The sequence below is a fragment of the Somniosus microcephalus genome, chromosome 4, assembly GCF_052327205.1.
Source record: "Somniosus microcephalus isolate GS21.2 chromosome 4, FLI_Smic_1.0, whole genome shotgun sequence".
Taxonomy (NCBI): Eukaryota; Metazoa; Chordata; class Chondrichthyes; order Squaliformes; family Somniosidae; genus Somniosus; species Somniosus microcephalus.
In genome coordinates this window covers 10,024,560-10,041,550 of record NC_140990.1, presented here as the reverse complement: position 1 = coordinate 10,041,550, position 16,991 = coordinate 10,024,560, and the positions used below count along the sequence as shown (strand labels likewise).

Genomic DNA, 16,991 nt, shown 5'->3' with positions numbered 1-16,991 from the left:
TACGCGTGTTATGGGATGAAGTTTTTTTTTATTCGTTCATGGGATGTGGGCGTCGCTGGCAAGGCCAGCATTTATTGCCCATGCCTAATTGCCCTTGAGAAGGTGGTGCTGAGCCGCCTTCTTGAACCGCTGCTGTCCGTGTGGTGAAGGTACTCCCACAGCGCTGTTAGGGAGGGATTACCAGGACTTTGACCCAGCGCCGATGAAGGAATGACAATATACTTCCAAGTTAGAATGGTGTTTGACTTGGAGTTGGTGGTCATAGAGTCATAGTGTTATACAGCACAGAAAGAGGCCCTTTGGGCCATCGTGTCTACACCGGCCATCAAGCCCTGTCTATTCTAATCCCATTTTCCAGCACTTTGTCTGTAGCCTTGTATGCTATGGCGGTTCAAGTGCTCATCTAAATACTTCTTGAATGTTGTGAGGGTTCCTGCCTCTACCACCCTTTCAGGCAGTGAGTTCCAGATTCCAACCACCCTCTGGGTGAAAAAGTTTTTCCTCAAATCCCCTCTAAACCTCCTGCCCCTACCTTGGTTATTGACCCCTCTACTAAGGGGAAAAGTTCCTTTCTATCTACCCTATCTATGCCCCTCATAATTTTGTACACCTCAATCAGGTCCCCCCTCAGCCTTCTCTGCTCTAAGGAAAACAACCCCAGCCTGTCCAGTCTCTCTTCATAGCTGAAGCACTCCAGCCCAGGTAACATCCTGGTGAATCTCCTCTGCACCCTCTCCAATGCAATCACATCCTTCCTATAGTGTGGTGACCAGAACTGCACACAGTATTCCAGCTGTGGCCTAACTAGCGTTTTGTACAGCTCCATCATAACCTCCCTGCTCTTGCCTTCATTAGCTGAAGCATAGAATATAAGTATCCCATATGCCTTTTTAACCACCTTATCTGCCTGTCCTGTTGCCTTCAGGGATATATGTATTCTATCAGGTGTTCCCCTGCACCTGCTGCCCTTGTCCTAGGTAGAAGAGGTCGCGGGTTTGGGAGGTGCTGCCGAAGAAGCCTTGGCGAGTTGCTGCAGTGCATCTTGTAGATGGTACACACTGCAGCCACGGTACGCCAGTGGTGGAGGGAGTGAATGTTTAAGGTGGTGGATGGGATGCCAATCAAGCGGGCTGCTTTGTCTTGGGTGGTGTCAAGCTTCTTGAGTGTTGTTGGAGCTGCACTCATCCAGGCAAGTGGAGAGTATTCCATCACACTCCTGATGTGTGTCTTGTAGATGATGGAAAGGCTTTGGGGAGTCAGGAGGTGAGACACTCGCCATGAATACCCAGCCTCTGACCAGCTCTTGTTGCCACAGTATTTATGTGGCTGGTCCAGTTAAGTTTCTGGTCAATGGTGACCCCCAGGAAGTTGATGGTGGGGGATTCAGCGATGGTAATGCTGTTGAATGTCAAGGGGCGGTGGTTAGACGCTTGCTTGTTGGTTATAGTCATTGCCTGGCACTTGTGTGGTGCGAATGTTACCTGCCACTTATCAGCCCAAGTATTGTGTCTCAAGGGGTTTTATACCCTTATCTATATAACAATTAAGAAGGACTCCGGGGTGGAGAGTTTAGTTAATGGCCATTTTATTTACAATGTGCTTCTTCACTCTATGCACTACATTTCCCATAGTGCATTGCAAATCACCACTACGGTATCCCATGTGGGACAATTCTAATACACATTCAAAATACACAACATATTTCCTCCCCCTTAAAATAGAATGTCCACAAAACAGAATGACTGAAAATGACTATAACTTTGGAAGAGAGGGTAGACTGCCTCTACATTCCGCTAACCCTGGGGATTATTCTGCCCCATGCACACAGGTTAGCACTAACTGTAACTAAGGCGCTCTGGAGGCTGCCTTTCTCTTTGGGGGTAACGCCTAGTCTCGGTGGCTGGCTCTCCCGTGACCCTGCAGGCGTGGCTTCCTCCCTCGATGGCACAAGAGTGGATGGTGCCACTGTCTCAGGGTCGGACGACCAGTCCCTGCTGGAGCCCCCAGCAGGTCCTTGATCCTCTTCTTGGGTTACCTGTGGCGACTATCTTGGCAGTAACTGGTCTACATGCCGTCTCCATGTTCGGTCGTCTCCGGTGCGGACTCGGTATGAAACGGGGCCCGTCTTTTGAATGACCATAGCCGGGACCCACCACTCCGGGGTGGTGTAGTTATGCGCGAGGACTTTGCCCCCCACCACAAAGTGTCGTTCTTTGGACCTCTGAGCTTGTCTGCTGACTTGATCCTGCTGATTGGCGTGCACCACTGCTTCTGTGGACGTTGGCCTCAGCAGGTCAAGGCGTGTCCGTAGCTGCCTTCCCATGAGTAGGTAAGCAGGAGATGCTCCAGTCATAGCCTGAGGCGTGTTTCGGTATTTCAGCAAGAAAGCATTCAGGCGCTGCTTTGGAGGAGCATCACTTCTTGCAGCTTTCAACATGCGTTTCAGCATTCTGACAAACATCTCCACCAATCCATTCATGGATGGATGATAAGGCGCGGAGAACGTGTGCTGGATTCCATTGCTCTTGAGGAACTCCTCCATCTCCTGGGATGTGAACTGTGTTCCATTGTCGGTTACTGTCAGGGTTGGGGTCACGAGGCCGTGTAGACACGGGGCCGTGCTGTCCGGGCGAGGCTGGTTCTGGACCCAAGTGCAGACAGACGAGGCGAGAAGCAGATATGCTGTCTTAAATAACAGTACTTTACTAGAATCACACAGGTAAACAGTTAAAAAAACATAGGAGCTCAAGACAAGCTACTACATAGGCAAATGGCTAGTCAAGATAGGAACTCAAGACAAGCTACCGTGAGGCAACCGGCTTGTCAAGACTGAGCTCAAGACAAGCTACCCCAGGGCAACCGGCTTGTCAAGATAGGAACTCAAGACAAGCTACCACAGGGCAACCAGCTTGTGCAAAGTGAGCACCTTATCAAGACTAAGCAACTTGTCAGCACCTTGTCAAGACCGAGAACAACGGGAAGAACCACAGAACTTAAATACAAGCAAAAACATAACACAGATAAGCAGTTATAGACATAGGAGCTCAAGACAAGCAACCACTAAGGCAACCGGCTTGTCAAGGCAAGCTACCACAGGGCAACAGGCTTGTCGAGACAGAGCACCTTGTCAAGACTAACTCCCTTGTCAGGACTGAGCACAGAGGGAAGAAACCACAGAACTTAAATACAAGCAAAAACAGGTGAAACCAATAAACCAGATAAAAGGCAGTTAAGTAATAAACAGGAGAAATAAGTAACAATTAACAAAGGGAAACCAACCAGTGAAGGTGCCATCTAGGGGTTATTGAAGGAACTGACCGGCACCCTCACCATTACGAACTGCTCCGGCGGACCAAATCGCCCGAACATCTCTCTCAGTCTCGATGGTTTTCTCCGTAGTGGTAGTGGACATTACTGCAACCTCCGGCCATTTGGAATGGGAGTCCACCACGACCAGGAACATCGCTCCTTCCACTGGTCCCGCAAAGTCCAAATGGATCCGTTGCCACGGTGTCGCTGGCCATTCCCATGGATGCAGTGTCGCTGCTCTTGGCGTATCCCTGGTTGTCTCGCATGATGGACATGATTTCGCTTCAACTTCAATTTCATGATTCAGCTTCGTGCCAGCTCCTTCATCCGGACAATACCACAATGCCCTGAGTGCAGCTCGTTGAGGACATGTTTCCGCAGCTTTGGTGGTATGATCACTCGCATGCCCCAAAGGAGGCATCCTGATGTGACAGACAACTCCTTCCCTCTTGACAGGTAAGGTAGGAGCTCAGGTGGTGCGTCTGACACCCGTGATCCATCTCCTCGCATCACTCGATCCAGCACCTTGGATAGTGTAGGGTCCACTCTGGTCTCTTTCTTGACCTGCCGGGCCGTGACAGGGGCATTGCTCACCATGTCAAAGTAGAAAATCTTCTGCTCACAGCCTTCAGAGGGCACAGGCAGCGGAAGTCTTGACAATCCATCCGCATTGCCATGTGCTGCTGACCTCCGGTATTTGATGTTGTAATTGTGTGCGCTTAACATCAGCGCCCAGCGCTGCATCCTGCATGCTGCCAGGGAGGGTATTCCTGTGTGTGGACCAAAGATCGATGTCAGAGGACGATGATCCGTCAGCAAGGTGGATTTCCTTCCAAACAAGTAGTGATGGAACTTTTTGATTCCAAAGATGATGCCCAAAGCCTCTTTTTCGATCTGCGGGTATTTCACCTCCGCCTTGCTCAGGGACCTTGACGCGAATGCAATCAGCTTCTCTTCGCCTGAGGGAAAGATGTGGGGCACGACCGCGCTGACGCCATAAGGTGACGCGTCACAGGCCAGCTGAATCTGCAACGATGGGTCAAAGTGCGTCAACACTCTGGGGTCAGTCAAAGCTGCTTTGGCTTTCTTGAATGCAGCTTCGCACTCCTTCGTCCATGCCCAGGCCTTGCCCTGACACAGCAACTCATGTAATGGCTTCAACAGTGATGCCAGCTGTGGAATAAACTTTCTGTAATAGTTCAGGAGACCTAAGAATGACCACAGCTGGCCGACATTTGTAGGTGCAGGAGCGTCGGCAATGACTTTCACTTTCGACGGTGCTGTGTGTAGGCCGTCCGCATCGACGACATGGCCTAGGTACTCCACTGATGGCTTGAAAAATTCGCATTTGTCCTTGCGAATGCGTAAGCCATATTCTTCAAGTCTTCCCAGTGTCTTCGTCACGTTCTGCAGATGTTCGTTGCCGCCCTTTCCTGTAAGAAGTCACACAACACCAGGTTATAGTCCAACAGTTTTATTTGAAATCACAAGCTTTCGGAGCGCTGCTCCTTCATCAGGTGAAGTGGAGAGATGCATAAAGACACAACTTATATAGTCAGAGAATAATGCCAGATGATTACAGGTAATCTTTCTGTGGTGATTATTCTTGTTTTATAAGAAGCATTGTAATTGGTTGCCTGTTTTCCTGCCTTGAGATATATGCTGTAAACTCATTGGTAGTTGATGTCATGTGACCTGTGGTGGCCATCTTCAATTCAGTTCTCCACAGTTTTGGTTGAGACTGGGTGCTTAAGATGTGCTGCTGGTTTTTAAGATTAATAAAGCCTAGCTTTTGAAAGGCAATCTACTCTTCATTTCACTTTCTAACTGCCATTTGTCGCACCTCGGCAGAGAGATAATCACAGCGATCAAAGGTGTGAATGGTGTCCAAACAGGTTAGTCAGGAAAACATTACATCAAAGAACAATGAGGTGGGGTCACAAGGGGTCAAATGTTGCAGATGCTGAGGTCTGTATGAAAAACAAAAAACAGACCGAAAAACTTTTTTTTTTGCTGGAAATCACAGCAGGTCTGGCCGCATCTGTGTAGAGAGAACAAGCCAACGATGACTCGAGTCTGGGTGACCCTACGTCAGGTGGGGTTACATGTAGCGTGACATGAACCCAAGATCGCGGTTGAGGCTGTCCTCATGAGTGTGGAACTTGGCTATCAGTTTCTGCTCGGCGATTTTGTGTTGTCGTGTGTGTCTCGAAGGCCGCCTTGGAGAATGCTTACCCGAAGATCAGAGGCTGAATGTCCTTGACTGCTGAAGTCAAGTCAAGTCAAGCTGAACTGGGAGGGAACACACCTGCCTGGCGATTGTTGCGCGGTGTCCGTTCATCCGTTGTCGCTGTGTCTGCATGGTCTCGCCGATGTATCATGCTCCGGGGCATCCTTTCCTGCAACGTATGAGGTAGACAACGTTGGCCGAGTCACATGAGTATGTACCATGTACCTGGTGGGTGGTGTCCTCACGTGTGATGATGGTATCTGTGTTGATGATCTGGCATGTCTTGCAGAGGTTGCCGTGGCAGGGTTGTGTGGTGTCGTGGTCGCTGTTCTCCTGAAAGCTGGGTAATTTGCTGCGAACGATGGCCTGTTTGAGGTTAGGCGGCTGTTTGAAGGCGAGTAGTGGAGGCGTGGGGATGGCCTTAGTGAGGTGTTCGTCATCATTGATGACATGTTGAAGGCTGCGAAGAACATGGCGTAGTTTCTCCGCTCTGGGGAAGTACTGGACGACGAAGGGTACTCTGTTGGTTGTGTCCCATGTTTGTCTTCTGAGGAGGTCTGTGCGATTTTTTGCTGTGGCCTGTCGGAACTGTCGATCGACGAGTCGAGCGTCATATCCCGTTCTTACGGGGGCGTCTTTCAGCGTCTGTAGGTGTCCATCGTGTTCCTCCTCGTCTGAGCAGATCCTGTGTATTCGCAGGGCTTGTCCATGGGGGATGGCTTCTTTAATGTGGTTAGGGTGGAAGCTGGAGAAGTGGAGCATCGTGAGGTTGTCCGTGGGCTTGCGGTAGAGTGAAGTGCTGAGGTGTCCGTCTTTGATGGAGATTCGTGTGTCCAAGAATGAAACGGATTCTGAGGAGTAGTCCATGGTGAGTTTGATGGTGGGATGGAACTTGTTGATGTTATCGTGTAGTCTTTTCAGTGATTCTTCGCCGTGGGTCCATAGGAAGAAAATATCATCGATGTATCTGGTGTATAGCGTTGGTTGGAGGTCCTGTGCAGCAAAGAAGTCTTGCTCGAACTTGTGCATGAAGATGTTGGCGTATTGGGGTGCGAATTTTGTCCCCATGGCTGTTCCGTGTGTTTGGGTAAAGAACTGGTTGTCGAAGGTGAAGACATTGTGGTCAAGGATTAAGCGGATGAGTTGTAGGATGGCGTCTGGAGATTGGCTGTTGTTGGTGTTCAGTACTGAGGCTGTCGCAGCGATGCCGTCATCATGGGGGATACTGGTGTAGAGTGCCGAGACGTCCATCATGGCGAGGAGTGTTCCTGGTTCAGCTGGTCCATGGGTGCTGAGTTTCTGTAAGAAGTCTGTAGTGTCACGACAGAAGCTGAGGGTTCCCTGTACGATGGGTTTCAGTATGCCCTCGACGTATCCAGAGAGGTTCTCACACAGGGTTCTGTTGCCTGATATGACAGGCCGTCCGGGTGTGTTGGCTTTGTGTATCTTTGGGAGGCAGTAGAAGTCTCCCACGTGGGGAATACATGGGATGAGAGCGCGTAGGATGCTTTGAAGGTCTGGATCAAAGGTCTTGATCAGTCTGTTGAGTTGGCGGGTGTGTTCTTTGGTCGGATCTGCGGGTAACTATCTGTAGTGTTCCTGGTTGTCCAGTTGTCGGTATGCTTCTTTGCAATAGTCCGTTCTGTTCTGTATGACGATGGCTCCTCCTTTGTCTGCTGGTTTGATGACGATGTTGCGGTTGGTCTTGAGAGCGTGGATGGTGTTGCGTTGTGCTCGGGTGACATTCTGGACTGTCTTGTGAGTGCGGCTGATGAATCTGGTGTTGATGCATCTCCTGACAGCTTGAGCATACATATCAAGCTTAGGGCAGTGACCCTCCGGAGGGGTCCAATTTGACTCTTTCTTCTTCGGTTGTTGCACTGCGGATCCCTCTGTCTGCTGTTCCGGATCATTGGTTGCCTCATTGGGTTCGCTGCTGACATCTTGGGATTTGTGGAAGAATTCCCGGTGCCTCATTCTCCTAATGAATTCCTCTGTGTCTGCCGCGAGACCGATGGGGTCCATTTTGGTGGTGGGGCAGAAATTGAGCCCTCGGCTGAGAACTTCAATTTCGTTTGGTTGAAGGGTGTAGTCGGACAAGTTGACGATGGACTTCCCTGTGGTTTCAACCGTGGTACCGGGGGCGGCTTGGTTGCTGCTGGTGGTGATGCCGAGTTTCTCAAGCTTCCTGTTCTTGGTGTGCATGTAGGCAGTGTAGTTCCGTTGCCTTGTCTGTTTGGCAGTGTCTCCTAGCTGGTCTGCTGTGTCCTGAGCACAGGCTGAGAATATGGACTCTATCTCGGTTTCGAGGTTGCGGCGTCTGCTGTAGAGCTGGTGTACGAGATGGTTGAGGAGTGTGCGAGAGGTACGACGGCAGAGTCTCTCAGCGTAGTGTGTGTTGTAGGTCGGCTTGAGTGGGTTCGTGATCTGTAGTCCTTTTGGGATCTTGTCTGCTTTCTTGCATCTCTCTAGAAACTTGATGTCTGTGTCGATATGCGCGATCTTCTTGGAGATCCTCTCCACTTTGAGCCGGCAGTTTGTGGTGTCGATAGTAGTCATGGTGTGGAGATGCCGGAGTTGGACTGGGGTGGACAAATGTAAGAAGTCACACAACACCAGGTTATAGTCCAACAGTTTTATTTGAAATCACAAGCTTTCGGAGCACTGCTCCTTTGTCAGATGAAGTGGAGAGATGCATAAAGACACAGCTTATATAGTCAGAGAATAATGCCAGATGATTACAGGTAATCTTTCTAACTACCATTTGTCGCACCTCGGCAGAGAGATAATCACAGCGATCAAAGGTGTGAATGGTGTCCAAACAGGTCAGTCAGGAAAACATTACATCAAAGAACAATGAGGTGGGGTCACAAGGGGTCAAATGTTGCAGATGCTGGGGTCTGTATGAAAAACAAAAAACAGACCAAAAAACATTTTTTTTGCTGGAAATCACAGCAGGTCCGGCCGCATCTGTGTAGAGAGAACAAGCCAACGACGCCTCGAGTCTGGGTGACCCTACATCAGGTGGGGTTACATGTAGCGTGACATGAACCCAAGATCGCGGTTGAGGCCGTCCTCATGAGTGCGGAACTTGGCTATCAGTTTCTGCTCGGCGATTTTGCGTTGTCGTGTGTCTCGAAGGCCGCCTTGGAGAATGCTTACCCAAAGATCGGAGGCTGAATGTCCTTGACTGCTGAAGTGTTCCCCAACTGGCGATTGTTGTGCTGTGTCCATTCATCCATTGTCGCAGTGTCTGCATGGTCTCGCCGATGTACCATGCTCCGGGGCATCCTTTCCTGCAACGTATGAGGTAGACAACGTTGGCCGAGTCACATGAGTATGTACCATGTACCTGGTGGGTGGTGTCCTCACATGTGATGATGGTATCTGTGTTGATGATCTGACATGTCTTGCAGAGGTTGCCATGGCAGGGTTGTGTGGTGTCGTGGTCGCTGTTCTCCTGAAAGCTGGGTAATTTGCTGCAAACGATGGTCTGTTTGAGGTTAGGCGGCTGTTTGAAGGCGAGTAGTGGAGGCGTGGGGATGGCCTTAGCGAGGTGTTCTTCATCATCGATGACATGTTGAAGGCTGCGAAGAACATGGCGTAGTTTCTCCACTCCGGGGAAGTACTGGACGACGAAGGGTACTCTGTTGGTTGTGTCCCGTGTTTGTCTTCTGATGATTTCCTGTGACAAGGATATCGTCGAGATAACATTGTACCCCTGGAATGCCGCTTAAGATCTGGTCCATAGTCCGCTGAAACAATGCTGGTGCTGACGTTGTACCAAAGGGTAGGTGACAGTACCTGTAGAGGCCCTTGTGGGTGGCGATGGTGAGGTACTTCTGTGAGTCCTCTTCTACATGCATCTGCAAGTAGGCTTGGCATAGATCAATCTTGCTAAACTTCTGACCACCTGCTAGACCCGCGAAAAGATCTTCAATGATGGGGAGGGGGTACTGTTCAGCTGAGAGCACAGGATTCACTGTTACTTTGAAATCTCCACATAAGCGAACCACGCCGTCACTCTTCATCACTGGTACCACGGGCGTGGCCACTCACTGTGTAAAACCAGCACCAGGACCCCTATCTTGACCAGACACTCCAGGTTAGCCTCCACCTTTGGTCTGAGGGCGTAGGGAACGTTCCTGGCCTTCAGGAATCGTGGCTGGCTGTCAGGCTTCACCTTGAGTTTGACCGTAATCCCCTTCATACTCCCCAATTCTCCGTCAAAGACAGCCGCATGCTTTGTCAACACTGCCGCTAGCCCCACCTCTTCGACTGACACCGCATTCACTTTTTTCCAATCCAGATGAATTTTCTCCAACCATTGCCTGCCCATCAGGGATGGATAGTCACCCTTGACCACGTAAACTGGCAGCATCACAGTTTGTCCATTAAGCTCCACCTTGACCTCCGTCTTACCCAGCATTGGGACTGTTTCCTCAGTGTAGGTCTTTAAGATGAGCTTGGCCGGCTTCAGTGATAGGTGGTTCAGTTTTTCTTTGAATAGATTCTCTGAAATCAAGGAGACAGCGGCCCCCGTATCCATTTTGACCGGTATTCCCTCTAGTAGTGGAGTGACTCCATAGCCTGATGAGCCTCCATTCACCATTAACACATGGAGATTCAGCTCCCCATCAGAGTCTGTGTCACTGTCTTCCTGTACTTGTTTCACCATGTGTAGGTTTTTCTTTTTAGAACGCCAGTTGGATGTGTTTCCTTGTTTGTTTTTGTGTGTCTCTGTGTAGGATTGTTTGCTTTGCCCTTTACACACACGTTCAATGTGTCCTTTCTTTTCACATTTCTGACAGGTCAGGTCTTTACACCAACATTCAGATGGCTGATGACCTGACCTTCCACATCTGTAACACTCTCTGGCGCCACTTGCATGCTTATCCGGTGTAGCTGCTACCCTGTGCACTCTTGTTGCAGCCCCCAACAGCTGTGCATCTTTAGCTGCTAACTCCATAGACACAGCGAGCTCCACTGCTGATTTAAGCGTCCGTTTGTCAGTCGTGAGCAAGCACTTCTGTATTGCTTCACGTCTTGATCCACACACAAACCTATCACGGACAGTGTCATTTAGAGTTTCACCAAACTCATGATGTTCAGTTAGCTTCTTTAGCACTGCAACATATTCGGCTATGGACTCACCCTCCCCTTGGTTTCGTTTGTGAAACCTGAACCTCTCAGCAATCAGCAGTGGCTTGGGTGCGTAATGTGTTTCCAAAACTTCCACAATCTGATCATATGTCTTAACGCCGGGCTTATCCGGGTGCATCAAACTCCGTAACAAGCCAAATGTTTTTGCTCCGATCACACTGAGGAACATCACCACTTTCACGTCATCTTTAATGCCATTTGCAGTCACAAAAAATGCAAAACGCTCTGTATAAGCACTCCATTGCTCCGCCGTTTCATTAAATGGTCCAAACGCACAGCCATTTAAAAATTTTTTATTTTAGTCCTTTTCCACCACTTTGTTTCACTGTATCATTACTCTCCCCCTTCTTATTTGTGTAACACATGAACCGCCGCCTTTACGAGGCGATTTCATCAGCACTAAACTGCGGGCGCGCCATTAAGGAAAGACAGGAACTTCTTACTTTAAACATCGCCGATTCCAGTGCGAAGTGATGCGCAAGTCCGTCGTCCTCATCGCCAGTTTTGTTGTGTCTCAAGGGGTTTTATACCCTTATCTATATAACAATTAAGGAGGACTCCGGGGTGGAGAGTTTAGTTAATGGCCATTTTATTTAAAATGTGCTTCTTCACTCAATGCACTACATTTCCTATAGTGCATTGCAAATCACCACTACGGTATCCCATGTGGGACAATTCTAATACACATTCAAAATACACAACACCAAGCCTGAATGTCGTCCAGGTCTTGTTGCATGCGGGCATGGACGGCTTCATTATCTGAGGAGTTGCAAATGGAACTGAATACTGTGCAGTTATCAGCGAACATCCCCACTTCTGACCTTATGTTGGAAGGAAGGTCATTGATGAAGCAGTTGAAGATGGTTGGGCCGAGGACACTGCCCTGAGGAACTCCTGCAGCGATATCCTGGGGCTGTGATGATTGACCTCCAACCACCACAACCATCTTCCTTTGTGCTCGGTCTGACTCCAGCCAGTGGAGAGTTTCCCCCCGATTGATTAGCATTGAGGTAATAGTGAGAGTAATAAGGGAAGCGAAACAGGACATTAGAAATAAATGAGAGACAAGGAAAGAAAAACTAAAGATCAAAGTAAGAAAGAGACAAACGAAGGAGATGAGAAGAAAAGAATTTGAGGAGAAAGTGAGTGATGATAAGAAACATTGACATTTCAAAAATGAGACAGGAGAGGAGAAGATAAGTAAGAAGAAAGAAAGATCTTGACTATGTACAGCACCTTTCACAATTTCAGGACATCTCCAAGTGCTGTGCAGCAATTGCAGGACTTCTGACATGTGGTCATGTAGGAATGTAATGTAGCAGCCAAGTAGAGAGAGATGTGGAGAGGAAAGGCAAGTAGAGAAAGAGCAGGAAAGGAAAACATACGGACAAAATGAGGTACGTAGTTTTTAAAAATTTGTTCATGGGATCTGGGTGTGGCTGGTAATGCCAGCATTTATTGCCCATCCCTAATTGCCCTTGAGAAAGTGGTGGGGAGCCGCCTTCTTGAACTGCTGCAGTCCATGTGGTGAAGGTATTCCCACAGTGCCGTTCAGGGGCGAGTTCCAGGATTTTGACCCAGCGACGATGAAGGATCGGCCGATATACTTCCAAGTCAGGATGGTGTGTCACATGGAGGGGAACTTGGAGGTGGTGGTGTTCCCATGGGCCTGCTGCCCTTGTCCTTCTAGTTGGTAGAGTCACAGAGTCATAACGGCACAAAAGAAGGCCATTCGGCCCATCGAGTCCATGCCAGCTCTCTGTAGAGCAATCCAGTCAGTCCCATTCCCCCGCTCTATCCCCGTAGCCCTGCAAGTTTATTTCCCTCAAGTGCCTATCCAGTCTCCCCTTGAAAACATTGAATGTCTCCGCTTCCACCACTCCCATCAGCAGCGAGTTCCAGGTCATCACCACTCGCTGCGTAAAAAAGTTTTTCCTCACAGGACCCTGTATCTCTTGCCCAAAACCTTAAATTAGTGTCCCCTAGTCCTTGTACCATCAACTAGTGGGCACAGCCTTTCCCCGTCTAGCCTATCCAAACCTGTCATAATCTTGCACAGCTCTATCAAATCACCCCTCAACCTCTTTTGCTCTAATGACAACAAATCCAGCTTTTCCAACCTGTCCTTGTAGCGAAGATCCCCCATCCCCGGAACCATTCTGGTAAATCTCCTCTACACCCTCTCAATGGCCTTCACATCCTTCCTAAAGTGCGGTGACAAGAACTGGACGCAATACTCCAGTTGTGGCCTAACTAGCGCTTTATAAAGGTTCAGCATAACTTCTGAGGCATGAGTTGGGTAGGATTGATTGGGGAATGTCACTCAAAGGGTTGATGGTGGATAGGCAATGGCAAACATTCAAAGACCGCATGGATGAACTACAGAATTTGTTCATCCCAGTTTGGCATAAAAATAAAACAAAAAAGGTGACTCAACCGTGGCTAACAAGGGAAATTAGGGATAGCATAAGATCCAAGGAGAGGACATATAAATTGGCCAGAAAAAGCAGTAAACCTGAGGATTGGGAGCAGTTTAGGATTCAACAAAGGAGGACAAAGGGATTAATCAAGAAAGGGAAAATAGAATATGAGAGTAAGCTTTCAGGGAACATAAAAACTGACTGTAAAAGCTTTTATAGATATGTGAAGAGAAAAAGATTGGTGAAGTTAAGCGTAGGTCCCTTGCAGTCAGAATCAGGGGAATTTTTAATGGGGAACAAAGAAATGGCTGACCAATTAAATACATATTTTGGTTCTGTCTTCACAAAGGAGGACACAAATAGCCTCCCAGAGATGTTGGGGAATATAGGGTCTGATGAAAGGGAGGAACTGAAAGAAATCAGCATTTGTAGGGAAATGCTGTTAGGGAAATTGATGGGATTGAAGGCCGATAAATCGCCAGGGCCTGATAATCTACATCCGAGGGTACTTAAGGAAGTGGCCCTAGAAATAGTAGATGCATTGCTGATCATCTTCCAACATTCAATGGAATCTGGAACAGTACCCATGGATTGGAGGGTAGCTAATGTTACCCCACTATTCAAAAAAGGTGGCAGAGAGAAAACGGGTAAGCCTGACATCGGTAGTGGGGAAAATGCTAGAGTCCATTATAAAAGGTGTAATAGCAGAGCACTTGGAAAACAGTGACAGGATCAGACAAAGTCAACTTGGATTTACAAAAGGTAAATCATGCTTGACTAATCTACTGGAATTTTTTGAGGATGTAACTGGTAAAATAGATAAGGGAGAACCAGTGGATGTGGTGTATTTGGACTTTCAGAAGGCTTTCGATAAGGTCCCACATAAGAGATTAGCGTGTAAAGTTAAGGCACATGGGATTGGGGGCAAGGTGTTGACTTGGATAGAGAACTGGTTGGCAGACAGAAAGCAAAGAGTTGGAATAAATGGGTCTTTTTCCGAGTGGCAGGCAGTGACTAGTGGGGTACTGCAGGGATCGGTCCTTGGACCCCAGCTATTCACAATATATATTAATGATCTAGACAAGGGAACTAGATGTAATATCTCCAAATCTGCAGATGACACAAAGCTGGGTGGGCGTGTGTGCTGTGAGGAGGATGCCGAGAAACTCCAGGATGATTTGGACAGGTTGGGTGATTGGGCAAAAGCATGGCAGATGCAATATAATGTGGATAAATGTGAGGTTATCCACTTTGGTGGCAAAAACAGGAAGGCAGATTATTATCTGAATGGCAATAGATTGGGAGAAGGAGAAGTGCAACGAGACCTGGGTGTCCTTGTGCACCAGTCGCTGAAGGTAAGCATGCAGGTGCAGCAGGCGGTTAAGAAGGCAAATGGTATGTTGGCCTTCATAGTGAGAGGGTTTGAGTACAGGAACAAGGATGTCTTGCTGCAGTTGTACAGGGCCTCGGTGAGACCACATCTTGAGTATTGTGTGCAGTTTTGGTCACCTTATCTGAGGAAGGATGTTCTTGCCATGGAAGGAGATCAGCGAAGATTCACCAGGCTGATACCTGGGATGGCAGGAATGACGTATGAGGAGAGATTGGGTCGACTGGGCTTGTACTCGCTGGAGTTTAGAAGAATGAGAGGGGATCTCATTGAAGCTTATAAAATTCTGACAGGACTGGACAGACTAGATGCAGGAAGGATGTTCCCGATGGTCGGGGAGTCCAGAACCAGGAGTCACAGTCTAAGGATAAGGGGTAGGCAATTTATGACAGAAATGAGGAGGAATTTCTTCACCCAGAGATTGGTGAACCTGTGGAATTCTCTACCACAGAAGGCAGTTGAGGCCAATACATTAAATATATTCAAGAAGGAGTTTGATATATTTCTTAAGGCTAAAGTGGTCAAGGGGTATGGGGAGAAAGCAGGGACCAGGTACTGAATTTGGATGATCAGCCATGATTGCATTGAATGGCGGAGCAGGCTCGAGGGGCTGAATGGCCTACTCCTGCTCCTATCTTTTATGTTCCTATGTTTCTATATACTTGCATTGGAGGCAGTTCAGAGAAGGTTCACTAGGTTGATTCTGGAGATGAAGGGGTTGTCTTATGAGGAAAGGTTGAGCAGGTTGGGCCTATACTCACTGGAGCTTAGAAGAATGAGAGGGGATCTTATTGAAACATATAAGATTCTGAGGGGGATTGACAGGGTGGATGCTGAGAGGATGTTTCCCCTCGTGGGGGAATCTAGAACTCGGGGGCATAGTTTCAGAATAAGCGGTCGCCCATTTAAGACGGAGATTTGGAGGAATTTCTTCTCTGCGGGTCGTGAATCTTTGGAATTCTCTGCCCGAGAGAGCTGTGGAGGCAGAGTCACTGAATATATTCAAGGCTGAGACAGACAAATGTTTGAACTACAGGGGAGTCGAGGGTCATGGGGAACAGGCAGAAAAGTGGAGTTGAGGCCAAGATCAGACCAGCCATGATCTTATTGAATGTCAGAGTGGGCTCGAGGAGCTGAATGGCCGACTCCTGCTCCTATTCCTTATGTTCTTATTCTTATGATTTACAGATGGGAAACTCAAACCAAACTTCATATCAAGATCTGAGAGAGTCACTCGATTCATCAGGACCTGAAATTCATTGGCCTTTGAGTGCGGAAGGAGAAATATTTGTTCTGTCTGTGGGAAAAGTTTTCAAACATCAGTGTGACTGGAAAAGCACCAACACACACACCCACCCGAGTGAGAGTGTTCCAGTGCACTGACTGTGGAAAGAGGTTTAACCAGTTACACAGCCTGAAAAACATCGCACCATTCACAGTGGGGAGAAACCGTACACGTGTTCTGTGTGTGGATGAGGCTTCAACTGATCGTCCAACCTGGAGAGACACAAGGATACCCGCACCACGGAGGAACGGTGGAAATGTGGGAAGGGATTTGATCGCCCATCCCAGCTGAAATCTCATCGACGCAGTCACACCGGGGAGAGGCCGTTCACCTGCCCCGAGTGTGGGAAGGGATTTACTCTGTTTTCCAGACTCCACTTACACCAGTGAGTTCACACTGGGGAGAGACCTTTTAAATGCTGTGACTGTGGGAACTGCTTTAAAATCTCTGCGGATCTAATTAAACAGCAGCTTGTTCACACTGATGAAAGACCGTTGAGTTGCACTCAGTGCGAGAAGAGCTTCAGGCAGTCATCTCACCTCATTCAACACCAGCGAATTCACACTGGGGAGAGGCCGTTCACCTGCTCTGTGTGTGGGAATGGATTCACTTCTGCATCCAACCTGCTGAGACACCAGCGAGTTCACACTGGGGAGAGGATATTCACCTGCTCTGTGTGTGGGAAGGGATTCACTCAGTCCTCCAACCTGCTGAGACACCAGTGAGTTCACACTGGGGAGAGGCCGTTCATCTCCTCCGTGTGTGAGAAGGGATTCAGTCGACCATCTCACCTGCTGAGACACCAGCAAGTTCACAAGTGACTGGAGGGGTTAGATTCTGATGTTAATCACATCCTTTGTTTGTTTGTGCTGATGTTAATAACCCCTATAACTGGGCTGGAGTTTAAGTTTCTGGATATCTGTCAAACCAGTTTTGGTGTAAACACATCCTGTGTTGTGTTCTTTATTTCTGTAAGATAGGAGGAGACGAATTGATGTCCTTTCTCTTTCCAGATTATTTCAGTTTTTCTACCTTCAGTTACTCTCATGGACAAGTCCCAGCTCCCCATACCTTCCAGAGTGCCTCTCCTAGCCTTGGGATCCAGGGAAGGTGTCTGTTTTGGTGTAAATTTATTTATAAGTACTTCCAGAAGACATTTGATAAAGTCCCACACAAGAGACTGTTATCTAAGGT

At 48.3% G+C, this 16,991-nt stretch overlaps 1 pseudogene; it reads left to right on the top strand.

Moving 5' to 3' along the window:
• The first annotated feature begins 12,094 nt into the window (after positions 1–12,094).
• Positions 12,095–16,704, top strand: LOC147118271 (uncharacterized; annotated as a pseudogene).
• The last annotated feature ends 287 nt before the right edge of the window (positions 16,705–16,991 follow it).